Genomic DNA, 24,108 nt, shown 5'->3' with positions numbered 1-24,108 from the left:
AACAAAAGGAGGTAGCGGACCAAAGATAGCCGTTGTTTACCTAAGGTCGTTACACAGCAGAGGTTTCATTCAGTCAGAGGGAAAAGAAGAAATAATTTAAGGTTTCTACATTTGTTTTGAACTGCAATATACTTCTTCCTTTTATTTTAAGAACCATTTCCTTCTCATTTGTCTGCATCAGAAAAAAAATGCAAAAAATCACTAGAATGTGCCTATTTACCCAAAGTACGTACTAGATCACTAGTTCAATAGTAAAATCACTAAATCTAGTACGAAATCATAAATGTGGCATCCCTGGGTTGGAGCGAAAGTAATGGTTGGAGTAAAAACTAGTCCGTATTTCTACTGCGTTCTGATGTTGAATTCACAGAAATGTTCAAAAATAAATTCAAGAAGTAAAACACGATCCTACAAAAGACTGTTTACTTGCTCACTGGTTTTCGTATTGTGAACTGAAACACAAGTGCGCAGTCATGTTTAATACTTCTGTCCCTTTCTACTTTACAACTTGAGGTGGGATGAGGGTCAGGATAGATCTAGTGATATACCGCTAAAGGAAGTGCTTCAGTACAGAGTCGGAAGCGGTATGTATTGTTTATACTACTTACAACGTTACCCCCCACATAAAATATAAATTCACCCTTTCTCCCTTCCCTTTTTCGAATACAATGAACCGACTCTTTTGCTGAAGAAAGATGCTAAAAGAAAATTGAAACATCTGTGTCTAAACTTTCTTTGAAGCGCAGTCTTTTGTATTTGTAAGGTTTGGCGAGTGTTTTCGAGATAGCCAAATCTTTTACCAAGGACTCCTGCTGCGAACTGACCGTGAGTAAATACCCGATCTCGCTGTGCTCAATTTCTCTCGCACACGTGAAATGGGTTTGTTGTTTCCAAAACAAATAGGAAGTTACCTTGTGCTTTTGCATTTCTGCACGCACACAGGTACCATTGTTGTTTTAATGATCAGAAGAAATATCAAAACCATCGAATATATATGATACGAAACAGCTAACAGAGGGAGGCAAAGATAAAAGTAGGCCTATACCAAGTTTTCCGCGTGGTACCATTACGGAGAATAAATATTTGATAAAGTCACGTAGATGCGCTTAAACCTATTCCATCTGTCCTTATAACTTTTCTGGTCTCATCAATTTCTCAGGAGAATACGTACAACATATGTCCAAATTCCATATATACTCTTTCTAAACTAATGAGTAAACTCATTAAGAACACCAACTGATATCAATAAACAGGAAAGAAAACAATACTTTATACTTCTATCATTTGGTACACATCTCTATGAAGCACAGCTTGTTTCTTTTCGAAATAGCTCCTTCGTGTCACAGCTGTGGTTAGTTTTGTTTTGTGTTAGGATGAAAGAGAGAAATGCAATATTTGCTTCGCGGTGAAGTTATATATATTATTAAGATGAGCGGTGATAAGCGAAGTTTAACAAAGAGTGCCTTTCGGATGCACAATTTAACGGGTAGTTGCAGTCCGTGTTGAGAATCGAACCAAAGATATGTAAGACATGTTATGACAAATCCAAAAGGTGTGTTGTATCAGAATAATCTTTAATTTCTGATATTTTAGTCGTCACAAATTACAATTTTATAATATAGTCACTGTTTATAATTACTGGGCAGTTGGGCGTTTAAACTAATGACATCATAATAAAGTCAAAACCATAATTTTGAGTTGAATTGATTCTGAGTTTAACGTCCCGTTCAGCAGCGAGGCTATGTGAGACGTGGACCTACTGATTAACGTGGAATCCGAACCACGTGAACTCCCACCGGGAATCAAGCCCAGGTTTCCCACGCCAAAGGCAAGTATGCTAACCGTTAGCCACGAAGGAGCTCCACCATAATTTTAGTAGGCGTTAAGAAATATCTCGCCAGTGCTTTTACAATAAATAAAATTTTATAAGTATTAAAGAATAGTGGTAAGAGATTTTATAATAGCTCTTTTATTTATGAGATATGAGTATTTTGAAAAAAACAACTAAAGAATAGGTTGGCTTAACCACAAAAGACTTTCTTATAAATACATACGCACCTTACTCACCTTTTATAATTGCCATGCTTACGTTCTCCATAAAAACAGAAATTCTCTTTTAGTAATACTTTACACAAGATCATGAAGTGGGTTCAAATTTAATTAAAGGCAAAATACAATAATCCACAAATATTGCCTCAAGTGAGTTTAAAGATTTCTAAACACTAGTGCGAAACCGGGCTCTGCCGTTGCGATCGATTTACAGTTCTTGAGACGAAAGTAAGAAGGGACTTACGCACACAGTAAGTAAAAACAATTAATATGCATGTAACTTTCCCCCAAATGGGTGTATCTTAAAACTAACCTCACCATTATTTTTCTAATTAAATTCTAGCCCGAAATTATGTATCATATTACCCTATTCCCATTTTGTAAACTTGACCTTAATTCAAAATGGTGGATTTCAAGATGGCTGCCATCAAGGTCATATCTACCATACGACTTCCCCCAGGACTTATATGTATCCACATGGTTTTTCTTCACTTTTCTTCATTAACGCTCCGTTTACAAAGGGTAGTAAGGGACTTCTGTAGTAATCTCTAATAACCACATCACAACTCTTAAAAGTTATTTAAAAAAATAGAAAACATGCACCATGGCAAAAATTTGACATCACAAGTAATGATGCATAGATGCCTTCTATCAGCAAAAAAGGTTTCATTGAAATTGGAGCCGGACATTTGAGTGATGTCCCTTGTGGGATGTGATTGAACGTGACGTCAGAGCACATCGCCCCCCTTCCCGGAATTTACGGGAATTAGGTGACCTGAGTGAGCACATGTGGTGCCAGCTCTCTCCAGCGACCTATCAAGGATCATTGCGTGTATGCCAAGACGTGTGGCCGTTTTTATCCATGCCAAAAGTCGACATACTGACAATTAGGTAGGTAGTCATGATGGTCTGGCTGATGTGTGCGTATATTTTAACTCGTACATTTTGTCTCGACTCGAATTTCGAGACGTCTCGACTCGAATTCGAGTCGAGTCGAGACAGAGACTGTCGAGTCGAGACAGAAACATATTTTCGAGTCGAGACAACTTTTTCTCGAGACGAGTCGAGACAGGCTTAAATCTCGACTCGACTCGACTCGAATGCATCCCTAGCTATTAATGCTGGTTTCACTTAAAGCACATCTAAGACATTAGTACATATACCTCAATACTAACAATTGTCAGAAAACGAAATTCATTATTTAACATATGAAATAATGGAGGGGGGTAATCGTGTCCCGGGATCAGATTACCCCCCCTAAAAAACAAGCAAATCAAGTGATATACGAAATGTTGTTTCATATTTAAGTCAAACACCTTACAACACTAACTAGTTGCCCCACCACTTTAGTCCTTTCTCTAATTATATCCCTCCCACAAGAAAAGCGGCAAAATAGCACTCACAAAGGAAAAATCGACGCTATTAATGCTGGTTTCACTTAAAGCACATCTAAGACATTAGTACATATACCACAATACTAACAATTATCAGAACACAAAATTCATCGATTAACATAGGAAATAATGCAGGGGGTAATCGTGTTCCGGGATCAGATTACCCCCATATACACCACAACCAAATGATGTGATATTCGAAATGTTGTCCTATATTAAGTTAAACATCTTACAACACTAACTAGCTGCCCCACCACTTTAGTCCTTTCTCTTATTATACCCCTCCCACAAGAAAAGCGGCAAAATAGCACTCACAAAGGAAAAATCAACGCTATTAATGCTGGTTTCACTTAAAGCATATCTAAGACACTAGTACATATACGTCTATAGTAACAATTGTCACAAGACGAGATTCAGCAATTAACTTAGGAAATAATGGAGGGGGATAATCGTGTCCCGGGATCAGATTACCCCCATATAAAAAAACAAGCAAATCAAGTGATATTCGAAATGTTGTTCTATATTAAGTTAAACTTCTTACAACACTAATTAGTTGCCCCACCACCTTAGTCCTTTCTCTAATTATACCCCTCCCACAAGAAAAAGCGGCAAAATAGCACTCACAAAGGAAAAATCGACGCTATTAATGCTGGTTTCACTTAAAGCGTATCTATGGCATTAGTACATATACCTCTATACAATTATCAGAAGGCGAAATTCATCAATTAACATAGGAAATAATGGAGGGGGGTAATCGTGTCCCGGGATCAGATTACTCCATATAAAAATACAATTAAATCAAGTGATATTCGAAATGTTGTTCTATATTAAGTTAAACATCTTACAACACTAATTAGTTGCTCCACCACTTTAGTCCTTTCTCTAATTATACCCCCCTACAAGAAAAAGCGGCAAAATTGCACTCACAAAGGAAAATTCAACGCTATTAATGCTGGTTTCACTTAAATCATGTCTCCGGCATTAGGACTCATATCTGTATATTAACAACTGTCTTAATACCGTGGTTGAAAAGAAACAATTTTTTTTTTAAAAAAAAGAACGTTTTTTATGTTTGCTTGTACTTTGTTTTAAACAAAAATCATGCTTAAAATGTTTATTTTGTAAAACAATAATCTAAATAGGCATATATATTACATCTTTACACGTTGACAGGTAGGGATGGGCACGAGCGAGTTCAAGCGAGTTTTCTTTGAAACTCGACAAGACTCGTAACAGATATCTTTTAACTCGACTCGAGAACTCGGCTGGAAAAAAAATTGTGTGTAGTTTCAAGTACTCTTTTCAATTATCCTACATAGAAAATATAATTACCAAGTTACTACTAATACTACAAATTATTATTATTATTGTTATCATAAGAACACCGTGCATAAACATGAAAAATAGGCGGTTTGTATCTGAATACTAAAAACAAATTGAATGCCGACCTCAGTAACAGTGTTTCTTTCAGAAAAACGTTCCGGGTGCACACTTAGTATTCAGAGGGACACGTTATTTTTACACGGTACAATTCTATTTATTATTATAATACAGACGTATTATTTCGGTTTCCTCCAGGGGGGGGGGGGCAAGCTCAGAACTCCACGAAGTAGTGCTCCCGCAAAACTGGAAGAAGCACTGCTCAGTTTATTTAGTATTATTGTATAACATTTAAACCGCCTACTTTACTAAATTATCATATGAAAACAACCATCATTTTTTATAAGCAGAGCAAAATATGAAATTTCAATTTTTAAACCATGCCGCACACAATAATAAGAACAATAGTTCTAATGTCTCATGGTGTGTTGAATCGAAATGGTGTGTTTTAATATTTCATATTTGATAATATTTTCATATTTAGTAAAAATCTTCATATTTTGTATGCTGCCTAAACTTTTATTTTGCCTAAACTTATCTCCAGCTTCGTTGAGCTCAGTGACGACTCATTTTAAAGGATAAGAGAACGTGTCACATGTACTGTGCGTCTAAGACTTTGAATGTGGCCTAAAGAAAGAACTAAAATTAACAGAGAAAAACAGATAGTTCAAGCGAGTGTAGTAAGGTTCTACCATTCGACTCAACTGGTATATGTGTATGGCGTAGGAGACCCGGGTTCGATTTCCGGCGGGAGTTCATGTGGTTTGGATTCCACATTAATCAGTAGGTCCCGTCTCACATAGCCTTGCTGCTGAAAGGGACGTTAAACTCAAAATCAACTCAACCGGTATATGTGTATGTTTATTTGTCCAACTTTTCCATGTTAATACCAGAATGTAACATCATTTTTTAAAAACTCCCTAATCGCGAAATCTCTACCATAGCTGGAAATATAAGTGCTCAATCTTTTTGCATTATAATGGGTTTTGTCACAAATGTTCGCACTGTTCTTAAGGATTACACAAAAACTATAGATAATTCTCTGTATAATAAGAGGAAACTTGAACTGGGCTGTACTATAAGAGGTTTTTCTCCTTTACCGGCAAATCACAAAAGGCGAGCATATTTAGTTACATCAACACTCTTAAAAATTTCCTTGCTCAGAAATGAGAAAAATGCATGTTCAAAACAAAATAAGTAATGTTTACTCATATTTGAGAAAAAATGTCTCATTATTTCCAAATGTGTTTTCATTTATGAGCTCAAGGCAAATTTTCAGGTTCTCATTTATGAGATTTTCTCACTTCTTAAAAATGAGAATGGAATAGTGCGTGATTTTCAAAATCATAGATGATTTAAAAAACAATGATAACAATCTTACCGAAATAATATTACTATGTTTTACTAGGGAGTAATATTGCTAGGGCTTAATTACTATTCAGGAAACGAGATAAAGGATTTCAGCTGTAGCAGAGTGCGAATGGATATGAGTACGCAGTAGGTGATGCAGCTGAGGTGGCGTATGAATACATGTCGTGTGACAGCGGCGAGGAGCAGCATACATATCAACTTTCGAACGTAAGTTTGGGTGAATTGTAAACACTACCATAGACTAAAAGTTACTGTAGTATACTGTAGTATAGTAAAAGTACTGTAGTGTAGAACGCTGACCCCCCCCCCTCATACAGGTTATATAGGCTATAGCAGTCAGGTTGGCTCCTTTATGTATCAAAGCTCAGTACTCAATTTACATAATAACGAGTGCTGCAATAACAGGTGAAGGCGGGTTAGAGCCCCGTAGGGCACGTTTTCTATATTACAATAGAACGGGGAGGCATGTCAATGTTTTACACCCTTCGTCATTCGTTATAATGTGCAAAATAGCTTATGAACGGAAACAAAGAATACATAAGTCATCTGTGTAGTTAGAAACAGCGTTACAAAAGTGTGATTTATTATTATGGAATTGTAATACAAAGGTACTTTGTACTGATCACCTAGCATAGATTGGCGCCTCCGTTCTTTCAGTAAAAGTAATCGTTTTAATGACACGCGTTTGCTGGTTATTTATGGCATAGTACTGTACGCATTTGCTCTTGATTTAATGTAGAGGCTGCGGTAGCTCAGTGGTAGAGCGCTAACCTCTGATGCGATGAGGCCCTTAGTTTGATCCCAGGTTTCCCAGCTCGCGGCAACTGGGCTTGCTGGTGGATAAACACAGTGTGCATGGGTTTTCTCGGGGTTCTCCCATTTCTTCCCACTTTCTTTATTCCACTATTTTTTTCATTCTCATCATAATCGTCTCCTTTAGCCTATCCAACACAACTGTGGGAAGTAAAGCTCAAAGATTTCATTTATTTTTTTAACCCAACGTCCCAGAATTGTGCTCCAAGGCTAAGAGAGACAGTGATAGAGATGAATAATAATGGTGTAATGAAAATGTGGACGTACGTTTCTTGGCAGTTTTTGCATGGGTTTGTGACCTTGTTTCCAATCTGAATTGAATCCTAGCAGTGGAGTTTCAGCACATTTATGAGGGGCACAAACTGTCGCATTCCCCTGTAGTAATGAAGAAGGTGGAAGGTGAAATTATTATTTAAAATAATGAGTTCTATATTTGAGGCTATGAAATTATTTTTTAAACTAGGAGGTGAGTCCTGGAGCTCCGGAGTAGGAACATGCATCAAACGTCTGGACATTGTGCAATTAGCGCAATGAGTTTTTCTAATTGAACTCATGAAAGAGTATGACGTGTGTAATTGAACTTATGAAAGAGTATGACGTGTGTAATTGAACTTATGAAAGAGTATGACGTGTGTAATTGAAATTATGAAGGGGTATGACGTATGTAATTGAAGTAATTAGTTTTTTTAAATTGAACTCATGAAAGAGTATGACGTGTGTAATTATTTTGGATTGATAACGCGTGGCAGATGGTGCCGCTGGCGCCATAACTGTCTGACCGTAATGCGAGTTTCCTTTATACTTTTTCCGCCCGTTTACTTTGTATATTACCGATTGCCGCACTGTATTGAATGTTAGCTTTTCGCTGGCGCCATTACCGTCACGAGTTTTTTTTGCCCGCCCGCTTTGTATATATGCTGTTCGGTAGCCACGTACGCTAATGGTATTTTTATTTATAGATACCGGCACAGTTTGTATATTTATTTATTATTGTGACTTAAGTAAGAAGAGAAAGTTTACATACCTTTGATGACACGGCCACTATTTTGTTGGCTATTTCCTGGTTGTTTGTTGTTGCAGTTGTATATAATTTATGTCCATATTGCAGTGTTGTCTGTAATGAGAATAATTACAGTGATTTTTTTTCCCCCTAAATAGGTAAAATTTCCTTTTTTAGGGATTTTTTTTTGTAGTGTTGCAGCGAAAAAGGGTAACTAGATTTTCGATAATTTGTATGTAAGCTATTGACTGTTTCCTTTTACGTACAGTGATTAGACTACGTATAGTTACCTATAATATATTTTTACGTAATGAGACCAAACCCTAATTATGAATTATACTTTTACTATCTATTAGATTAATTATGAATTTACCTTGCACTTTTTTATTTATATAATTGAAAATGGTCAATATTAATTAACCTATAATACTTACCATATGTATATACTTACGTATGAAGAATTGAGCTTTACCACTTGTGGTTTTTGATGGACGGATTTGGTTTTCCAATATGGCGGCGTTGCGTGATTGTTGAACAGAGGTTCCTCCATAGTAGGAGTGTGAAATGGGAATACGCGCATTTTGCTTGCATTTCCGTATAGATTGATGCTAATTAAATTTGTGACGAATTTGGATGGGCGAAGTTGCATAGTTTATTACATTACTACAATATATGTTTAATTTATATTAAATTTTGTTTTATCGTGTGCTTAATTATTATAAAATTGAAATAATAATAATAGATAACGATACATTTTGATAAAGAAAGCGGAACCCCACAGTACTACGCTATGTACAACTGTGCTGCCATCTATTGGCAATAATTACAACTCCATTTAACAGGCACGTTATATGGGAGACTGATACAGAATGAACGGGGAGACTTAAGGTGAATTACATGAGATTTAGATGTACAAGGAAGAGAACAGAATAAAATAAATAGAGAAAATATTATTGTTTATTGAATTGAAGCAACATTTAAGCGTAATATAGTAGTTTGCAATGAGGTTATTAAATTAGGTTTAACTGGATACGTATGTACTCTGTAGGGTTGTTTATTATTTATTTAGGATTTTTATTTAATAATATGGTTTGTAGAAGTATATTGAATTGCTATAAAAATAGAACAAACTTATACTTTATTTGTATAGATGCACCTATGTTTATACAAGGGTGCAGTTTTAGTATTGGTTTGCGTTAGCGTATTTGAATGTGCGGAACGGCACATAATGGATTTGGAGCGGGCGGAGTATTACAACATTGTATCTGTTGGAGGATTTTGGTACTACGGTTTTGCATTGATGAATATATATGTCGCATAGATTGACGAAATGCTGAAGATTGTTTTTATGCTAATTGGCACTACGATTTCCATTTGAAAGAATTAGATAAATAATAGCTTGAAAAATATTTAAAATGGATTACGGTATGAAGCATAATATTTAACTATATTGTATTTGTTATAATTGAGAACCGGAAAATATATATGTAATTGCTACTATGGAATTAACAAGTACCAGAGATAAATGCATTAGCTACCATTTATTGTGTGCTGGATTATAAGAATATAGTACTTATAATGTTTGGTTTAAGTGCTGAGAAGTGTTATATGCTGATTGATTTTTCGTGGGGGAATTGATTTAATTTGAAGCAACAACAAATACATTTGACAAATATTTGATGTATTTGCAAGCATTGAAATGGGTATAAAATGTTTTATGTATGTAAAATATTTATTTTTGTAAAATAGAATTGTTATATATGAATGTAGGCCCCATAGCGTCTTATTACAGACCCTGCGATTTTTAGAAAAAATTAACGAATACACAAAGACGTTACGGAATACATGCTTTATGTTACATATGGAAACACGACAAGGACTATTTGATAAATTTTGCTATTTAGGAAATAATATTTTACAGAAGAAGGTGTTTTGGATATATTCTACAAGAGAAACAACCAATGTGCTGTAATTGTATGACAGAATAGAACAATATGAGTACCAGTTTGAATATTATGTGCATTTAATTGGTATGGAATTAGTTGCAGTATTTTTTTATTGAACCTAGGGTGATAATATAGAGCTAAAATCTTACAGGTATGGTTGCGTGTCTTATTAAGATATATTTTTATAACTGTGCGTGTACTATACTTGTTTATTACAAAATTTGATACATTTTACTGAATTAAAATTGTGCCGCATATTTAGCAGGTATAAGGTTTCTTACCATGGTGTTGATTAAGATAATGGAAAGATTGTATTTTTTCGTATTTTTTGGAATAATATTGTATACAAGAAGATGCTATTGGATATATTGTACAAGGAAAACAAATATTGTGCTGTAATTGTATGGCAAAATAGGACAATGTGCGTACCACTTTGAATATTATCCGCATTTAAATGGTATGGAATTAGTTGCAGTAATTTTTTATTGAACTTAGGCGATAATATAGAGCTAAAATCTTACAGGTAAGGTTTGGGCGTTTTACTAGGATATATTTTTTATAACTGTGCATATACTATACTTGTTTATTACAAATCTTTGATACATTTTACTGAATTAAAATTGTGCCGCATTTTCATCAGGTATAAGGTTTCTTACCATGGTGCTGATTAAGATAATGGAAAGCTCGCATTTTTTCGTATTTTTTTTTTGGAATAATATTGTATACAAGAAGATGCTATGGGATATATTCTACAAGGAAAACAAATAATGTGCTGTAATTGTATGACAGAATAGAACAATATGATTACCAGTTTGAATATTATGTGCATTTAATCGGTATGGAATTAGTTGCAGTATTTTTTATTGAACCTAGGGTGATAATATAGAGCTAAAATCTTACAGGTATGGGTGCGTGTCTTATTAAGATATATTTTTATAACTGTGCGTGTACTATACTTGTTTATTACAAAATTTGATACATTTTACTGAATTAAAATCGTGCCGCATATTTAGCAGGTATAAGGTTTCTTACCATGGTGTTGATTAAGATAATGGAAAGATTGTATTTTTCGTATTTTTTGGAATAATATTGTATACAAGAAGATGCTATTGGATATATCGTACAAGGAAAACAAATAATGTGGTATAATTGTATGACAGAATACGACAATGTGCGTACCACTTTGAATATTATGTGTATTTAAGCGGTATGGAATTAGTTGCAGTAATTTTTATTGAGCTTAGGGTAATAATATAATATAGAGCTAAAATTTTACAGGTAAGGTTTGTATGGGTTATTAGGATATATTTTTTTATGGTTGTACATGTACTATACTTGATTATTACAAATCTTTGATACATTTTACTGAATTAAAAAAATGTGCCGCATTTTGGCAGATATAAGGTTTTTTTTTATCATTTGTATGGTTTAAACAAGAGAATACATAGAGACTTTAGTATTTATAATTTATGTAATACATTACTATATATTAATTATAGATATTATGTATGAAGTGTAATGATGAAGAGATCTACAACGAAATAATATCAGGATTAGAACTTGTTGAACTGGTGAATAGAAAATGGTCAGATATATCTATGTATATATTACATGTATTATACTTATTTGGAAACACATATCGAATTGATTTAAATAATGCTGGCGCGTGTATTACAACGTGAAAGTATATAAGATTTACATCTTTTTATTAGGATATATGTGTACATATTTTAGTTTAATAATAATAATACAAACTGAATTATTTTTAGTTTTTATATGTCAAAGAGAAGAACCTTACACATGCTTTAATTGTGGAAAAACAGAAATGCACGATCGTAGGAAAACTTGCATCAGTATTTTGAATGGATTTACACAATATAGATTTTAATATTGGACATACTTGGAGATACTTAAAATATGAGATCTATGAGAACGTACCGCGAAAAAATATTGTAGACAGAACTATTTTTTACTTATTTAAAATTGCTGTATAGTTACAAGAGAGAATTTCTGATACTATTTTTTATTTTGCTTATGAATTACTAGATATAATATTTTAATTATTTGTGGTGAAACGATAGTAATAACGATTTTTTTATGTAAATATATGGAGCTATTTATTGTACAATATGAAATACATGGTTTGCAATATAGATACAATGCTTATTTTACTTACTTACAGAGAATATACATATGTATTTGGTTATAGTATTATGTTTATATAGAAATACTTTACACTAGAAATAAGCATTTAATTGAACCACCACATTTTTTATTTGGATTTAAATGAACATCGAATGTCTATATAGGTGTACGGAATGTAAGAATTTTGCATTGATTTTTTTTTACAGACATTTGGTTTTAGCCATATTATTTTATATAAAAACTACGAGTTACTCATTATTTTTATTATATATTAAACTAAACTAAATTATCGGATATATATAATTACGGATCACAATTATGATATAAGAATTTGCGAAATTTATAAGATTTCGATAATAGCTGAAAATATTACAACTACTGGTGACAGTATTTTGTTTAATACACAATTATATATAGTGTACATGTAGCTGGCACACAATAACCCTAATATCTATGGATAATGAACTCTGGATATTTACAATGATATGATTCAGGCGATATTTTTTATTAACAACTATCAAATAATTGTTTAGATTTCAAAGCATCACATATTTCAGGCACATATATTTATGAAACTATAATTATGCTTTTAATTTGACTAATAATATAATGAAGAAACCTTGAAATTATTTGAAGATGTCTATTAAACTAATATAACTCATTATATATAGAAATTTTATTTACTCAAAGTTTTATTTGATTAGACATATTGAAGATTTAATACTGACGTGTTACTTGGGTAACATTGCTCATTATTTGAAACCACACTTAACAGTAATAACTATGAACATGATGCAAACATTGATTTTACTGTGAAATTGTGTATATATATATATATTATTTTCTGGGAGGCCTATTACAGTACAACAGGTGATTTTACAATAGTTATTATTTTATGAACAGACTAACCCCTATTTATACATTTTCTGTTTTTGTTAATATTACCTAAGCACTTTGACTTGTAAATACTTTGAGTACTGCCATGGGTTGTTTTTTGACACTTTTATACCTAGTTATGAGACATTGATAGCCAGTACCCACTACTGTTTGCATTATATTTTAGTTTACTAAGTAGGGTAAATTTTGGAATTACATTAATTTGATTATGGTAGGTAGTGGAGAGTTTTCCTGAATGATGTTATGAACCTTTGAGGATTTATACCACATAGAATTGACTAGTTAAACTTATTTTACCCACATTTTACATAAAAAAATGTATTGAGATATATTTTACCAACATACAATAAACAGAACTAATGAAGGTTGATTATGACTACGAACAAATACCCTTTAGTAACATGACAGTGTATTTCAGTACTTTTTGGTAAGGGCATTAAGTAAGAAATTAGACACAATAGCTCCTAATTGAAGAATGGAACACATGTTTGAATAGCGTCTTGCAGCGCAAGACATAGTTCGGATACACTGTTTCAACAGTATATATTGTGGTGGTACAGAACATATTATGGATACACTGTTTAAACAATTTATACCTTGGGTGGTACAGGACATATTATGGATATACTGTTTAAACAAATTATAGCGTTTGCAGCACAGAGCGTATTATTGATTTGATGTTTTATTACATTGCATATACCTATTGATACTTCTATTATATAGCCATGTTACAAACTAAAAACAACCAATTTTGTGCAACATGATATAGAGAAAGTATACTTAGTTAGACAAGAGATGCATTTAGACAGTACATGAATTTACTTTATATAGGAAATTGGGAACTGCCATGGTTGGTGGATATGGATATAGAGTTATGACTCATTTTAGTAATAAAGATTTGTTATATTTAATGTTGAATATAGTATTTGGTAGTACAGATGCATATATTGCTAAAGCACACAGAACTTTTTTATTGAATATATATATATATATATATATATATATATATATATATATGCATACATAGTTTGATCATATTTTAATTATTAAACTTTATATTTACAACAGAGAATGCATTACAGAATGTGCGAAAGATATATGAACACAACTTTAATTTATTATGATTAATAATAGTTTAAATTTATTTATTTGGTTGCATGAAATTAACATTAACAAATTTTTTATCGACAATCGTATATAGATGCACTTTTGAAAAACTAATTTCGTTTATTTATATAGGGAAATTTTATATATTTATGACTATTTGAAAAGTTTGATACTATACAGAGCAGAATAATTGATTATTGTAGGACAGTTATTGTTTGATATCTGAATAGTATACCAGCACAGAAGGAATAAATCACTTTTACAAAAATATTTACTTGCAGATAGCTTCATCAAGAATTAAAGATTGAATTTAATGTATCAGTACTAGAGTTGATCAATTAATAAAATTATTGAGTTTAGCGTTACAGGAACATGTTTAGGCGAAACGGAGGTGAATGATGATGGAATAAGTGTTGAAATGAAAAAAAATAAATAAATAATCATAATATTGTCAGCTTCAAATTAACTTCGGAACTAACATTGAATTAGGGACCACATATGCAGCCGAATCGAGTGCTTACCAGCCAATTATAAGTAAGAATAGAGAGTTTCAACTGCTGAAAAGAATTCAGTGAGAAACTAGTGATAATAGTATTTATCATTTTTATTTGGATGGATATAAACTACATTGACGGTAATTTTAGATATTTCCCTCAAGATTTTGTTATTGTAATCAAAATGTTTTGACTATGGCGCATTTTTTGACGATACAGATTGTTTAAATATTATGAAAATAAGAAACTTTATGAAATACTACTAAACACAAAATGCAGTAGTATTAGTACAACCAGTGTTACTATTTACGGAATGTCATATTGAGAATATGTATACATGGAACCAGACATTGGAGAGAACACAGTAAGCTTGTACCATAACATGTACTTTGAACATTTTTTTTTGACAAACAAGCATTATTTTTTATACATTGTTTTTCCTAGAAAAATCCAAGAACATAGCTTCCTGGCAATGGTAAAGTTTTCATTTAGATACTGCTAAGTCATTTTATAAACTCTGTTGACGGCATAATTTTATTGGTTACTACCCATTAACTCTAACTTGTGAAAGAACTAATTGAACTGTCATTGAATGAAGTATAATTTCAATAACATAGGACATTTTAATAACTCAGCGTTTTGTATTATGATATTTGAACACTTTGTAGTTACCAGCATGCCTGTTCCCTGAAAACCTTTATTATACGTTTGAAGATTAGGTATGTGACGCATACAGTCCGAACTACTTTTGCAGGAAACAAGATATTGCAAATTCCTTTAGAACGATGTTTTATGAAGTGTCATTCTTTAACAGGAACTTTTCATGGAAGATACACATGTCTATAAATATGACATATTTATACTATTTTATGACATCACAATTGTTTTACAATTTATCATTTCATTGATACTGTATATGATGGAAACCTTATGTGTTTTCACTTATTAATGTGATATTGAACAGAATCAGTCATTTATAATTACTGTTACTAAATTTATTAGGCAGTGTAATTGTATAGCGGAAACTTATCCACTTTATATGATAGACTGAGCTGTGGAACTAATTATAATAATTGAACTTTAAACTTAGAATGATTGCGGTAGTATGATTATTATTTTAGACATATATAATACCCATTGAATTTATAGAAAGGTTTGTGGTTATAGCTTATTGAGGATGAAAACATTGCCACAATTACGAATTAATATATCAAGGATATTTAAACATCTTCATAAGTATGACAAGATTTATTAGTTTTACAATTATTAGCTGTGCACATTACTTGAATATTTATTCTTATTATACTTACCAGTATTGTATTACATATGCTTGAGTACTTTTATAATCATTTAAAACGTTTTACTAGAATAACAACAGGTAAAATTGTATTTTGTTTGAAACAGTTATGATATTTGCTGCGATTGTTGGAAATGGTATGCCATATGTTTGCTTGCATTGACACAAATCATAAGGGTTAATACTAAAGAGATTATAATTATGTTAGATAACTCATGCGTTTAGTTGAAATGAAGACAAAGATTGACATAGTAGGAAACATTATATAACAATTACCAGATTGAAGTAGTTTATTTATATATTTAAAGATTGGGTAATATAACATTTATAAACATATTATTTAGATTTGTGTGGGGGGGAGGCATTACACCTAATTATTGTTAGCTACTAAGTTTGCGATTGGTACTTTGATACATTTTGGCAGTTAAACTTAGGACTTGACATCACGAAAGATATAGTAGAGAATTTTATTATTGATAGATGCAGCACATTATAATTAACAATAAACATTGATATTTTATGAAATATGGAAAGTTAATTGACATGCTAATGTGTTTGGGTTATAATAAGAATTATTTGATTTATAATACTACAGAACAATATATGATTGATATATTAGTGTTATTCATTTTGCAATAGATATAGCATATCATAGCTAGTATCAATAACTATATTATTTGAAATATGACAAGTACACATTATAATTACTAATTTAACTTCTATAATAAGATATGGTTTATGAATTCTTACAGATTAATATATGATTACTACAGTACAATTATGTATTAACATTAATTATGAAGCATCGCAACAAATGACAAATATTATCATATTTGAATTTTTTAATTGTATGATTGGCAGATTGAAATGTTTAGCTACATAAAAGTTATTTGTATTACATATTAAATAAGAAGTAAACAATATTATACAAACTTAACACAAAAAAATGTAAAAACTGAAAATGAAAAAGTGCAAACTAAAATTAAAACTGCAACTTGAAAACAAAAAATGTAGAACTGAAATAAAAATGCAGAAACAAAATTTAAAGTACAAGTAAAAAAAAAAAAACAAAAAAAGTGTAAAGTGAAAATGAAAAAGTGCAGAAGTAAAATTAAAAAAGTGCAACTTGAAACCAAAAAATGTAATACTGAAAATGAAAAAGTGCAGAAGTAGAATTAAAAAAGTGCAACTTGAAACAAAGAAAAATGTAAAATTGAAAATGAAAAAACACAAACTAAAATTTAAAGTGCAACTGGAAATACAAAAAATGTAAACTGAAAATGAAAAAACACAAACTAAAATTAAAAGTGCAACTTGAAAACAAAAATACGTCAACTTGATAATGAAAAACTGCAAACGAATATTTAAAAGTGCAGCGTGAAACAAAAAAAATGTAAAAGTGAAAATGAGAAACGCAAACTAAAATTACAAGTGCAACTTGAGAAATCAAAAATGTAAAATCGGAAATAAAAATTGAATCATTATTCAATATTGCAAGACGTGCATCTTCTTGTATACAATATTATTCCAAAAAAAAAAAAATACGAAAAAATGCGAGCTTTCCATTATCTTAATCAGCACCATGGTAAGAAACCTTATACCTGATGAAAATGCGGCACAATTTTAATTCAGTAAAATGTATCAAAGATTTGTAATAAACAAGTATAGTATATGCACAGTTATAAAAAATATATCCTAGTAAAACGCCCAAACCTTACCTGTAAGATTTTAGCTCTATATTATCGCCTAAGTTCAATAAAAATTACTGCAACTAATTCCATACCATTTAAATGCGGATAATATTCAAAGTGGTACGCACATTGTCCTATTTTGCCATACAATTACAGCACAATATTTGTTTTCCTTGTACAATATATCCAATAGCATCTTCTTGTATACAATATTATTCCAAAAAATACGAAAAAATACAATCTTTCCATTATCTTAATCAACACCATGGTAAGAAACCTTATACCTGCTAAATATGCGGCACAATTTTAATTCAGTAAAATGTATCAAATTTTGTAATAAACAAGTATAGTACACGCACAGTTATAAAAATATATCTTAATAAGACACGCAACCATACCTGTAAGATTTTAGCTCTATATTATCACCCTAGGTTCAATAAAAAAATACTGCAACTAATTCCATACCAATTAAATGCACATAATATTCAAACTGGTACTCATATTGTTCTATTCTGTCATACAATTACAGCACATTGGTTGTTTCTCTTGTAGAATATATCCAAAACACCTTCTTCTGTAAAATATTATTTCCTAAATAGCAAAATTTATCAAATAGTCCTTGTCGTGTTTCCATATGTAACATAAAGCATGTATTCCGTAACGTCTTTGTGTATTCGTTAATTTTTTCTAAAAATCGCAGGGTCTGTAATAAGACGCTATGGGGCCTACATTCATATATAACAATTCTATTTTACAAAAATAAATATTTTACATACATAAAACATTTTATACCCATTTCAATGCTTGCAAATACATCAAATATTTGTCAAATGTATTTGTTGTTGCTTCAAATTAAATCAATTCCCCCACGAAAAATCAATCAGCATATAACACTTCTCAGCACTTAAACCAAACATTATAAGTACTATATTCTTATAATCCAGCACACAATAAATGGTAGCTAATGCATTTATCTCTGGTACTTGTTAATTCCATAGTAGCAATTACATATATATTTTCCGGTTCTCAATTATAACAAATACAATATAGTTAAATATTATGCTTCATACCGTAATCCATTTTAAATATTTTTCAAGCTATTATTTATCTAATTCTTTCAAATGGAAATCGTAGTGCCAATTAGCATAAAAACAATCTTCAGCATTTCGTCAATCTATGCGACATATATATTCATCAATGCAAAACCGTAGTACCAAAATCCTCCAACAGATACAATGTTGTAATACTCCGCCCGCTCCAAATCCATTATGTGCCGTTCCGCACATTCAAATACGCTAACGCAAACCAATACTAAAACTGCACCCTTGTATAAACATAGGTGCATCTATACAAATAAAGTATAAGTTTGTTCTATTTTTATAGCAATTCAATATACTTCTACAAACCATATTATTAAATAAAAATCCTAAATAAATAATAAACAACCCTACAGAGTACATACGTATCCAGTTAAACCTAATTTAATAACCTCATTGCAAACTACTATATTACGCTTAAATGTTGCTTCAATTCAATAAACAATAATATTTTCTCTATTTATTTTATTCTGTTCTCTTCCTTGTACATCTAAATCTCATGTAATTCACCTTAAGTCTCCCCGTTCATTCTGTATCAGTCTCCCATATAACGTGCCTGTTAAATGGAGTTGTAATTATTGCCAATAGATGGCAGCACAGTTGTACATAGCGTAGTATTGTGGGGTTCCGCTTTCTTTATCAAAATGTATCGTTATCTATTATTATTATTTCAATTTTATAATAATTAAGCACACGATAAAACAAAATTTAATATAAATTAAACATATATTGTAGTAATGTAATAAACTATGCAACTTCGCCCATCCAAATTCGTCACAAATTTAATTAGCATCAATCTATACGGAAATGCAAGATCGCCCCAGGAACAGAAGATAACTTCATTCGTCTAAACTAACATAACCTAGTGTTGTGACGTCTAGAGCACTTCATTTCATCTATTTCATCAACTCCATTTGCACCTTTATTATTATTATTTTTTTGAGTCAAATTTACCTTTTATTCCATGCTTTGTGTTAATGTAATACCTGACAATGCTAACATGTTCATTTGTAGCACTTAAAATATTCCTGTTCATGTACGTGTTTTTCAATTTATGAATAACTTCACTTAATCCATGTTAATATAATGAATGAATGAATGAATAAAGAAATAAATATAAAACCTCTTAGACCACCTATATTTCCTTCAAATCAATAAATCAAATTGAAGCACTTACCCGAAGAAAGGGCACAACCCTTTAACCGGGATGACGGACAAAAAAAAAAAAAAAAAAAAAAAAAAAGAAATGCAAGCATACTTTTCCAGAGCTGTGCTCTGAAGCGTCGCTTCTTGTATGGTGACGAATTTTGGAAAAACCTTCCTTTTCCTTATCCTGGGTCTCACCTTCTGTCTCTTTCTCACGAACCGTCTGTCAGACTTATCTAGCCAAGGGCAGCCGGATCTAGAGATCGAGCCAGGGGAGTTACCCCACCTGGACAACTATCCAAACGGGTTGTCCCACCTTGCTCATCTCGTTCATCACGCATTTCTGCATCATTCTTTTGGCTCACGGCTCTCCATTATGTCTGATCCTGCTATTGCTACTGGATCCTCGTTAGAAGGACGACATCAAGGCCTTCCTCCTGTGTTTGCCGTTCCCTCTGCTTCGGCTGCGAAAGTGGCCAAGAAAAGGGATTTGAGCAACAGACAGCGGACTCAGTCAGGCAGTTCTACTGCCTCTACAACTTCTAATGTGTCCACAAGGTCCAGATCTCCACACGGTCAACAACTTTATGCTGACTCTGTTAAGCAGACTCGCCAACCGGCAAAGAGACAACATCGAGAAAATGCTTCGGATAATTCAGACATGGAAGCCCAGCCAACCAACATCAATAACTCATCTCATCTTTCATCTTCTTCACCGTCTGTCCCGATACTTCACTCTTTTCTGCTTCAAAATTTTGACACCAAGTACAGTAATGAGAAATTCGTAACAATTCAACTCCGCAAGTATATACCGAGTGCTCCTCTTTCTCAAGTCGTAAAATCACGAAACGGCATGATACTGAAATCTCCAGACCCTAATTTCGCCATCCTAGTTCGGAATAAAGCTTCATTTGAGATCTTTGGAAAGCAGGCTATCATTACATCACTTAACTCCGCTAAACGTAAACAAGCGCCTCCCCCAAAACGGCCTCCACTTCTTTCCGTGGTTATTCGTGGCGTTGATCCCTCGTATACCGAAGAGGAGGTTCAAGAGGAACTTCAGTACGAAGGGCATACTGTTCAAAAGGTTGTTCGCATACGAAACAATATTGGTGCCACCTACATGATGCGTGTCCTTACGTCTTCTCAAAGCACAATTGACAACCTGCTCTCTTATGGAGCATATATTTATAAACGTAAACATCGTGTAGAGCCCTCCCGGTCGTCTGTGCCTCTCCCACTACGGTGTGAAAAATGCCAACAATACAATTCACATCACACATCTGCCTGTCCAAATCCTACAGTTTGCGGCTTTTGTTCTGGCTCTCACCAAACTCGTTCTTGTCCCAACATGGCACAGCCTCCGAAATGTTCTACTTGCACCGAACAGCACCCAGCTTATAGTTATAAGTGCAAAGGCAAACCTTCTGCTCAAGAGTCACATCCCGAACTTGTTGTTCCGCTGAAAACCGCCGAATCATCCACTTCCACCGATAATTCCGTTGATGACCCCGTTACAGTTAGTAAATTACTAGAATTCCTTGCCCTTACTTTGCAAAACATCCACCCTTTTCAACGCCAACACGTTCTTCAACAAATTATTGCCGCTGCCAAATCTACATTTCATGTATCTTTGTTCGCAACTTACTCTAATAACTATGTTCACTTCCACACAACTCGCCTCGAAACCTCAGTATAATCGTACCCAGTATGGATATAGTATTTTTGTTTCTTAATATCCGATCTCTTGTTAAAAACAAAGTGCTGTTCGAAACACTCTTACTCGAAGAACAAGTCACAGCTTTCCTACTTAATGAAACTTTTCTCAAACCCACTTCATCTTGTTCCCTTTCTCGTTTCACTTTACTCCGTCACGATAGTCATATGCCAGCCCTCAGAGCCAATGGTGGAGCTGCAATTGGTTTCCGACATACAATCCCGTTTCGGTCTCATAACTGTCCTCTATTACATCTCCCAGAACACATCATCACCACATTATATTTCCGTAACATCGCCCTCACCCTTGCTACTATCTACGTGCGCCCTGGCCTTCCTATACCTCATGCCTTCTTCTCACATATTTCCAATACTTATAAACACTTTATTATCCTGGCTGATGTAAACTTTCATAGCCGTTCAGCAGCTGAACAAACCTCTTTCACTGACTTCATCACAGTTCATACCACAGGAACTTCTCTTAATCTCCCTCGCTGTACTCGCCCCATCAGTAATACCACTCCAGATATAGCAATAGTCTCAAACACAATCATTAATCGTTGTACTGTTGATGTCCTCGACCTAATTGGCAGTGATCACGCACCCATCAAGCTCATATACCATTCAGGCCTGACTACTGTTCAATCCTCATTTTCGCCACGCATCTCACTTCGCTATGACAAAGCTGACTGGACTCAATATCGTACCTATCTCTCAAACACCTTAGTTGATTCCACATCTCCCACTACGCCGGACGAACTCACAGATCTAGTTACTCACTTAACCACTTCCATTCAACAGGCATCTGCACTCTATATTCCGCAATCAGAATCAATTCCATATCGTCCAAAACTACCACCCCAATACCTAGCCTTTGTTCGTCGATCACGACAAGCTTACCGTGAATTTCTACGCACCAGGAATCCCGACGCCCTAAGACTTCATCACCAACTTCAACGCACAGTCCGTAACTATATTTCTGCTTACAAATTACGCCAGTGGGTGAAAACTTGCAATCACCTATCCGATACTGTTCATCCTAGTCGCTACTGGAAACGCTTCAATTCTCTTTGTGGCAAGCATACCAAGACCCCATATCCGCTTCTTCTACAAGATACGCCATTACATTCCGACACCGAAAAAGCAAATGCCTTTGCTGATTACCTCCAAACTATATTCACACCCTCAGCATCAGATAACATAGGCACCAATCATCCAGTAGATCAAGTAGACCTTAACTGTCCATCACTCCAACCTCATGTCGCTCATCCACTACCCAATCATGTTCTTACCAGTCCCATCACAGTATCGGAAATCACCTCTGTTGTCCAGCACAAACGCAATACCTCACCAGGTTTCGACTCCATTACCTATCGCCATATTAAGGAAAGCCCCGCTATACTACTCACCATTCTGGCGCTCATTTATACATTCATATTACGTACAGGTTTCTTCCCCACAGACTGGAAAGTTTCCAAGACTCTCATGTTCCCCAAACCAGGTAAACCACCGTCTGCTGTTTCTTCTTACCGACCTATTCAATTAACATCTACTTTCAGCAAAATATTCGAGCGCATTCTTGTGAAACGTCTCCACCCTTATTTACTAGACCGCCAATTACTGCCGAGTCATCAAGCTGGTTTCCGCCCCTCCTTTTCTATTAATGATCAGCTACTTCGTCTAACAACACTCATAACAAATCATTACAATTCCATCCTACCATCATGTCTTGTCCTTTTTGATCTTGAAAAAGCCTTCGACAAGGTTTGGCATATTGGGTTAATTTATAAACTCATTAAATTTCAGTTACCGCTGTCATACATTCGCATCATTTATCATTTTCTTATCTGTCGCATCACTTACATTGCCATTAACGAACAGCTATCACATCCAATTTTCCTCATGTGCGGTGTTCCTCAAGGTTCTGCTCTTTCCCCATTATTGTACATCCTATATGTTGCCGACCTTCCACCTCTTCCTACTGACGTCCACCAGTTTCAGTATGCAGATGATACAGCCTTTCTTGCTCTTGGCAAAACTATTCAGGATATCAATCTTTCATTACAGATAGCCATCGATCGTTTCACCCACTGGTGTTCTAAATGGAAACTCAAGATTAACGCCACAAAAACTCAAGCTATTGTATTCATACCACCACGTAAACGAACTAAAGTCCACCGGAATCCATCTCGTCTGTCACTTCATGTCCATAATACGCCCATTATTCCCACACGAATCGTTACATACTTAGGTATCGTTTTCGACCATCATTTAACATGGAAACCGCATCTTCATCATGTTAAAACTAAAGCTTATAACCGTCTAAACCTCCTGAAGAGACTAACCGGCACCACCTGGGGCCTCAAAGCATCCGTTGTTCTCAACACCTACAAGGCTTTCCTCCGACCCATTCTCACATACGGTTTTCCGGCATGGATTTTCGCCCCTCCCTCGTACTACACGAAACTAGCCATTTTAGAGAGACATGCTTTTCGCATTGCCTACCGCATTTCTCTCCCCAGCCCAACCCGTGATTTATATTCCTTAATATCATTCCCTATCCTC

This window comes from Thermobia domestica, chromosome 4 (genome assembly GCF_964235325.1).
Source record: "Thermobia domestica chromosome 4, izTheDome1.hap1.1, whole genome shotgun sequence".
NCBI lineage: Eukaryota > Metazoa > Arthropoda > Insecta > Zygentoma > Lepismatidae > Thermobia > Thermobia domestica.
This window is presented reverse-complemented; position numbering follows the sequence as displayed.